Here is a 7,467-nt window from a genome sequence, read left to right on the forward strand (position 1 = left end):
TGGCCGCGCGGGCGGGCGGGAACGGCTTTAAGGGGCGCGCCGGGCGCTGCTCCACCGGGAGGGGCGGGATGGGGCGGGGCCAGAGCCCCCTCCCCTTTCGCGGGCGGCGGGGGAAGCCCGGGGGCGGGCACGGCCCCGCCTGCCGAGGGAGCGAGCGAGGGAGGGAGGGAGGGGGCGGCCGGCGGGAGCGGCGGCGCGGAGCGGCAGCGGCGGGGGCTGCCGGGGGCTGCCCGGGCGGGGGCAGCAGCCGCGGGTAGCGGAGGCGGTCGCGCTCGGCCATCCCCGGTGATAGCTTGCGTGGCCGGAGAGCCGCGGGAACAGGCGAGGGCGGCGGAGAAGCCCCTGTCCCAAAGCGCTGTTCCTGCCCCAGGGCTCAGCCGGGAACATCCGCAGCCGGGAGAGCGCTAGTTTGGGGGTTGTTTGTGTTTTGGTAGTGAGGAGTTGTTTTGGTTGTTTTTTCCCTGCCCCGCGGCTCGGACCGCCGTGTTCCCGGCAGCGCAAGGCCAGCGCTCCCCCCGCCTGTCGCCGCCAGGCACACGGTGCGCCCAGACGGCTGTTCCTGGCACATTCCTCCCGAAGGGCTGGCAGCAGATCTGAAGGGGTTGTACACTGCCTTCGCCGTGGCCTTGTGCCTCGCGTTTGAACACAGAGGGCAGGTCGAGACTAAGGGCAGCGCCCGTGGGACGGTAACTGCGAGCGCCACGGAGGCTTGGGAAGCTGGGCGTTTAGCAGGGTTTTCCTTTGGAGCTGCGGGGCAGACGGAAGGGCACCGACGGGCTTCACTCTGCAATCACTCTTGAAGCATAGAGTCTCCTTTGGGCCCGCAAAGTGACAGCTACCATATGCTCGTTTGCATTAAATAAACAAGCGGGACGCGTGCGGCAGAGGAGGGCACAGCCCCCGTGTCGCCGTGCCTGGCTGGCGGCGACTGGTGGCACAGTGTGACACCGGGCTCACACAGCGGGGACCGGCAATTAGGGCCGCTCTCAGCAGACGTAACTCGGGAGGGTTTTGTGCCCTACTTCACATTGCTTTCAGGCCATCCAGGTCACACTGTATCGTTGTCCTGCTTTCAGAGGCAGGTATGCCCCTCAGTTTTTCAAGAATTAGATTCCGAGGTAACCTGTCTTGTGGAGTTAGTTTGGAAAAACAGGACAAGTTTCTTTTCCAGCTTTTCTAACGGCAAATAACTTACTGAGGCACATTGCTTCTTTGAGACTTAACGTGCATTGGTGTAATCAAATTGCTAAAAATTAGTTTGTGGGCTTCTTATTTTTTATTTTTTTTTGTCAAATTAGAAATAGTTTATTGTTGTTCAACTTAAATTCCTAGTCAATTTTAGATAAGCTGAAGTAGTCCTAGTTGGAATGAACATAGAACCATGCATGTGGATTTTTGTGCCCATCTTACTTACACTGATCTAAAAAAAGAGAAAGCGACCCTTCTTCAGATGCTTTTAGGCAATATGTGAGGCACCATGATTCTTTTTAAACTGCAGCTGGAGTTATCATGGCTTCATGTCTTGAACTGAAGAAGAACCTTCTTCTGAGAATTATCACTCCTAAATAGTTATTTTGCAGTTCTATCAAAGGAAAGTAATAATTGCACACTTGACAGAACAGGCTCATTCTTGATGGAAGCCAAAATTCCCTTGATTTTTCTTTTTCTTGCTCCACAAGTTGAAAAGGTAGTTGATCCAAGGAAATGCCTATTTTTTGTACTTATCAGTGCAAAGGAGGATTTTTCACTAATGAGTAATGATCTTTAAGAATAGCTTAAGAATAACTTTTGTGTTACAGTGTTTCCCTTTATTTGCCTCTGTTCCAATTTCCCAATTTCAGAAAGTTGTTATTCTCACTGCCCATTATCTATGCACTACTCTAGACTTACAGACTTGTTATGGAAAACTTACACATATTATCATTTATTTTTATGCCTGAGGCTCTTTCTGGGCATCTTTCCAGAATCTGTGTAAGTGCTTTCAGGAGAACTGTACCATTTTGTTGTCTGTCATTATTACAGGATTTATCTTTAACTGTTTGTCAAAAGCTTAAACTGCCCCTGAGCATAAATGTGGCTTTTCAAGGTAGGCTTTGCTCCTGGCATTATCCAGGTTTGCAGTTTGTCCCCACAAGAGGAACAATGTATTTCTACCTGTCACACACAATTGTTATGTATCATCGCTCACTTTGTTTTATAACTCCCAAAAGTGTGCCAAGTGATTTAGAGAAAAATTAGAAAGCTATGGCCTGAGCTTGGCCTGACGTATGAGTCTGCCACAAAATGTGAAACAGAGTGAGTGTTCTGGCTTTGGAACAAGAGTCTGACTTTTGTGGATGCACTGGCATTTAACAGTAGAAAAACAAGCAGGTAGGAATAGAACTGGTACCTTTCCTGCCTCATCAACTTGTAAAGAGCATGTTCTTTATCTGCTCTGAATTTACACTCTCTTCATTAGTATCAGAAGCATAGATTGGAATTAGAGTTGTCTGTAAAAAGACAAACTATAAATGTTAATCTTATTTGCTATGTAAAATGATTGATTAGGCTGCATTTAACGATCTGTGGATGATTTTACTCAGCTTTTTAGTAGCCTTATTTCAAATTAACCAAATTCGCTTTGAACGTAAAATGGGTATTTAAGTCAATTGATTGTTGCAGTTAATATGAAATAAGTCATTGTTGCAGAAAGCTCTCCATCTCAAAGAAAGAGATATATTCTTCACAGTTGGATTGTTAAAACCTTTATATTTTTAAATTTGGGGAAATTTTCTTCTATGTCTAGGAAAATTGACTGTGTCTTGTGTTTCTTTTTGAAAGCAATCTAAAGTTTTCTAAAGGCAAACCCTACTTGCGTTTCAGGGTAAGACCAGGAATTGCCTGAATGGTGGTGCAATCAAATATTCCATGCATTGCTCTGCTGCCTGAGGCTAAACTCTCTTGTTTGTCTTCTTCTTTTTTTTTTTTTTTCTTTTCATTCTGAAGACAAATGACTGCTTCCTGGAGATACATTCAAGCACTTTGCTCTCTGTGATTTGTTGATTTGACTTTCTGAATCTGTAACTGGTCACAGAAGTCAAAACTTTTCATGAGCACAAATGACATTTCAGGACAGAGGATCCCTTTGGCAAAATCTCTTGAATTTCAGGTATTCCACAGAAGAACAAAGTATATATCCCCTGTGTTTGTTATTTCAGCACACATTTCTACAAAACCAAGGGGCACTTAGAGCTAAAATGCAGTTTCCAAATAGTGTTCTTACTTTTAACTATCTCAGTTTGAGTTGACTGTTCTCACAGTGTACACCATGGCAGGGACTGGAGTCTTATACCTTTTATACCTCTTCCATTTCCATACAATTTGAAGTTTTTTATATAGGTCTATATTTTTAAGTCAACCTGAGCCAACTGTTCAAATGAAAGTCTATTTTCTTGTCCACTGCTGTCATGAGCCTGTACAAAAAAAATGTGTATCTTCTCTGATCAAGAATAGTCTTTCTTTTCTGTAGGAACAGGAGATTCACTTATTAACATTTTCTGGTCTGGGATTCCTCTTTTTCCGTGCAATGTTAATATTTGAAGGTAGAAATTAATGCCTTAGTTAGAGGAAGGTTATTTTGTTGTCCATAATTTTTCGACCCTTTTATACCTGCTGGAAATTGCCCATAAAATGAGATCTGCCATTCCAGTCTATAATGTATTGATGTTCTAGTCACACTGAATTTCCATGGCATATAAGAGGGTCCTTTTGCTGTGAATTTTCAGTTAGAAGAGTCACCCATTTTTGAAGCTTTAGTCAATAGATTGGACAAAACAGAGATGTGGAGTGGGAAGGGATTTAGTTTGAGTACATCTGAACCTAAGGGAGAGAGAGAAATTGAGGTCAGCTTCCAAAGGATTGTGCACATTTACTGCCCTGTGATCACTGGATGGGTGTGGGAAGTAGGTGGAATGGATACTCTTGTGCGTGTCTTTCTGCAGAAACTGAAGAGGAGCTTTGAGGACTAGCTTAGACCAGGAACTGCAGTGTGAGGTGATTAAAGGGGACTCTTGCTTGGGGAAGATACCCCAAAGGTCATTGCAGGACTAAAACTACATATCAGATCTCTTGATTTCGATTCAGTGTCAAATTTCAAAACATTTCAAAGCCATCCTATCTCTAATCATGCTCTCCTATTTCACCCTCCCCATTCTTTAATGTGAGTGGATATATGTATGTATGTACTCTGTATACAACACATGTACACACACACACACACACTGTGTATACCACCAGCTGCTGTTGCTATTCCTCTCCTGGGACTGTTCTGCCAATTTGTGTTGTGTTTTCCTAATATATAACCACAAGCCGGAGTGGAAGAAACTGATTTTCATTCATGACCTCAACTAATATTTGAACTTACATTTTTCAGAGGTGAAAGGCTAAATCCCTTATTCTGCATAACCCTATGACTAATCCTTTTTAAGATGGAAACCAGAGCCAGAAGAACATAATTGGTTTATATTATTAGAGAGAGCTACCACAATCCCTATGTTTATGTAGCATTCAGGTGCTGTTATCTCTGTCCTTCAGCTTGTTTTTTGCAAGCAGCTGCTAGTTTTGTCACAGCCAGAAGGCCTAGAAGGGCTGGGGAGGGAGCAATGCACTGGCAGTCAGGAGGCTCTGAAATCCTGGTGGTGACTGTCCCATGAATCTACCACGGGACTGAGGCTAACTAACTAATTTTGTTTCTTTGTCTCTTTTGTTGCATTAAAATAAGGCTAAGGAAAATCTGTTATATACTTCTTGGAAAGGAATTGAATTTATTAATGTTTTAAAATAAATTAAATTTTGCTGTGCAGCTTATTGTCTTTTTTTAAAAGTTCATGCAAAGCTGTCACAAATGGTCTAAGCTGCATAAAAACAAGCCTGCAGCTCTCTGCCAATACCAGCAGTAATGGATGGTCTGCTTCACAGGGCTGACCATGCATTCAACATGAGCTAAAATTTGGAGACAAGCACTAATTTGGTTGGGAGTATAAAATGAGTTCAAAACTTTAATACAACTTTTTTATAAAGACAGAGGTCATGATTTCATTCTTCACCACCAGTTTCCACCACTGTTGTCCCCAAGACAATATGAACTGTGCTGTCTTGGGCTTTCTCATGGTGTCCAGGTATTAGCTGAGATGTGAGGTATCACCTGAGATCAGTCAGGTGGCTGATACAATACACACAAAGCACAGTTACAGCTGCCTTTTTCCCAAAGGAGTGGAAACCTGGCTCCTCTACCCAGCTTGCAATTTTCACAAAATGTCTGAAAGTATAATAACCTCAAAGCTTGGGGCCAGGACTCAAATCTGATGCAGTTTAGCAAAAGTTTAAAAGTTGTTGGGAGGGGCTGAGAATAAGCCAGATATGTTAATAGAAGGCCTAGATATCTTAAGTCCAATTTCCATGGGAAGTTTAGGTTGCAGTGGTTCTGTAATAGGACACTTCCATGAAGACTACCAAGAGCTATATCCACTTTTTGCTCTTCTCACATATGTTCTTCTGTGCCAGGGAAGTACAAATTGAGACTGGAGCTAGATCATCATGGCCCCTGGAAATAAAATATGAGTCAGACTTGGTGATTTCTTGATTAGAATATATAATTTTCTGATAACCACCATCACGCCAACCAAATTACATCCTGAGCTGAATTTGTTTTCCCACTATTACCTATGATTCATAGGTAGTGGGTTGACCCTGGCTGAATGCCAGACACCCACCAAAGCTTTTCTATCACTGCCCTCCACAGCTGGACAGGGTAGAGAAAATATAATGAAGGGTTCATGAGATGAGGTAAGAACCAAGAGAGATCACTCACCAGTTACCATCACAGGAAAGACAGACTCAAATTTGGGATATTATCTGAACTTACTGCTAACAAAATGAGAGCAGAATAATGAGAAGTAAAAATAGACCTTAAAACACCTTTCCCCTACCCCTTCCTCCTTCCCAGCTCTACTTCCTGCACCCCAGCAGCTCAGGGAGGCAGGGAATGTGTGTTATGGTCACTTTATCACACACTGTTATTGCCCCTGCTCAGGGAAAGGAGCCTTTCCCCTGCTCCAGCATGGGGTGTCTCCCACAGGATAACTCCATGAACTTCTCCACTGTGAGTCCACCCAACAGTTCTGCACAAATTGTTGTAGTGTGGGTCACTCTTCCATGTGGTGCATTCCTTCAAGGACAGGTTGCGACACTGTTGGTCCCCCACAGGGTACAAGTCCTACCAGGAAACCTGCTCCAGCACGGGCTCCTTCTCCATGGGACTGCAGGTCCCTGCCAGGACCCTGCTCCAGCAGGGGCCTCATGTGGCCTCACAGCCCCCTTTCAGGCATCCACCAGCTCCTCCACAGCTTGCAGGTGGAGCTCTGCATCCCTGTGGACCTCCATGGGCTGCAGGGGCACAGCTGCCCTACCCTGGTCTGCACCATAGCCTGCAGGGGAATCTCTGCTCTGGTGCCTGGAGCACCTCCTGCTCTCCTTCTCCACTGACCTTGATGCCTGCAGGGCTGTTCCTCTCACATATTCTTGCCCCACTCTTCTCTGGCCACAATTACATCTGTGCAGTAACTTTTTTTTGATTTCTTCTTAAATATATTATCATAGAGGTGTTACCATCATTTCTAATTGGCCAAGCCCTGGCCAGTGGCACATCCATCTTGGAGTTGGGTGGCATTTGCTCTGCTTGATATGGAGAAAACTTACAGCAGCTTCTCAACCCTGTCACCCCCTGCTACCAAAACATGGCCATGCAAACCCAGTGCAGCAAGAGTCTGGCCCTTTGACTTTGATAATTAACAGGACCACCACTGAGTCAGCAGTAGCTGATTTAGTGGTGTCATTCAGTTGCAATGCAAGATGGATCATGTTTCTCAGGGTTGGGAGACAGAACAATAGATCATGGTGTAAATTGAAGCTTACTGTCTGGATTCATTGCTTTGCCTGAATAACAAAAGCTGACCCACTGAATAATCTACCACCCAAGGTATAGCTGCTGTTTAGGGGCAATGCTCTCTGTCTTGTCCTCATTGGCAAACAACATAAAGGCTAAGCATCACTTCAGTTACTCTAGTAGTCTTTAAGAGGGAAACATTATTGTAATAGATTAAGAGGTGCCCCTGTGATGGCCTTCCTTCCAGGCGAGTTTCATCTATTAAAGTTACTGAGGTGGTTTTATGTGTATTAAATCATTCACTGCACTAGAGTCTTCTTCTTCTTCTTCTTCTTAATGTTGAAAATATACATCTAGTTTAAGATTTTATTGTGTCAAGTTCAAAAGAATCTCCAACTACTTTTTCATCTATGTGCATAATCATGCTTCCTTTCTGTTACTCTCCTAGCACAAAGGATGAAATCATATAGGACAAAGCTGTATTTATAGTAAATGTTAATTATTCTTCATTGACTGGAATTCGCTAACTGCACAAAATGCCTGGA

Source organism: Parus major, chromosome 1, assembly GCF_001522545.3.
Source record: "Parus major isolate Abel chromosome 1, Parus_major1.1, whole genome shotgun sequence".
NCBI classification, from domain to species: domain Eukaryota; kingdom Metazoa; phylum Chordata; class Aves; order Passeriformes; family Paridae; genus Parus; species Parus major.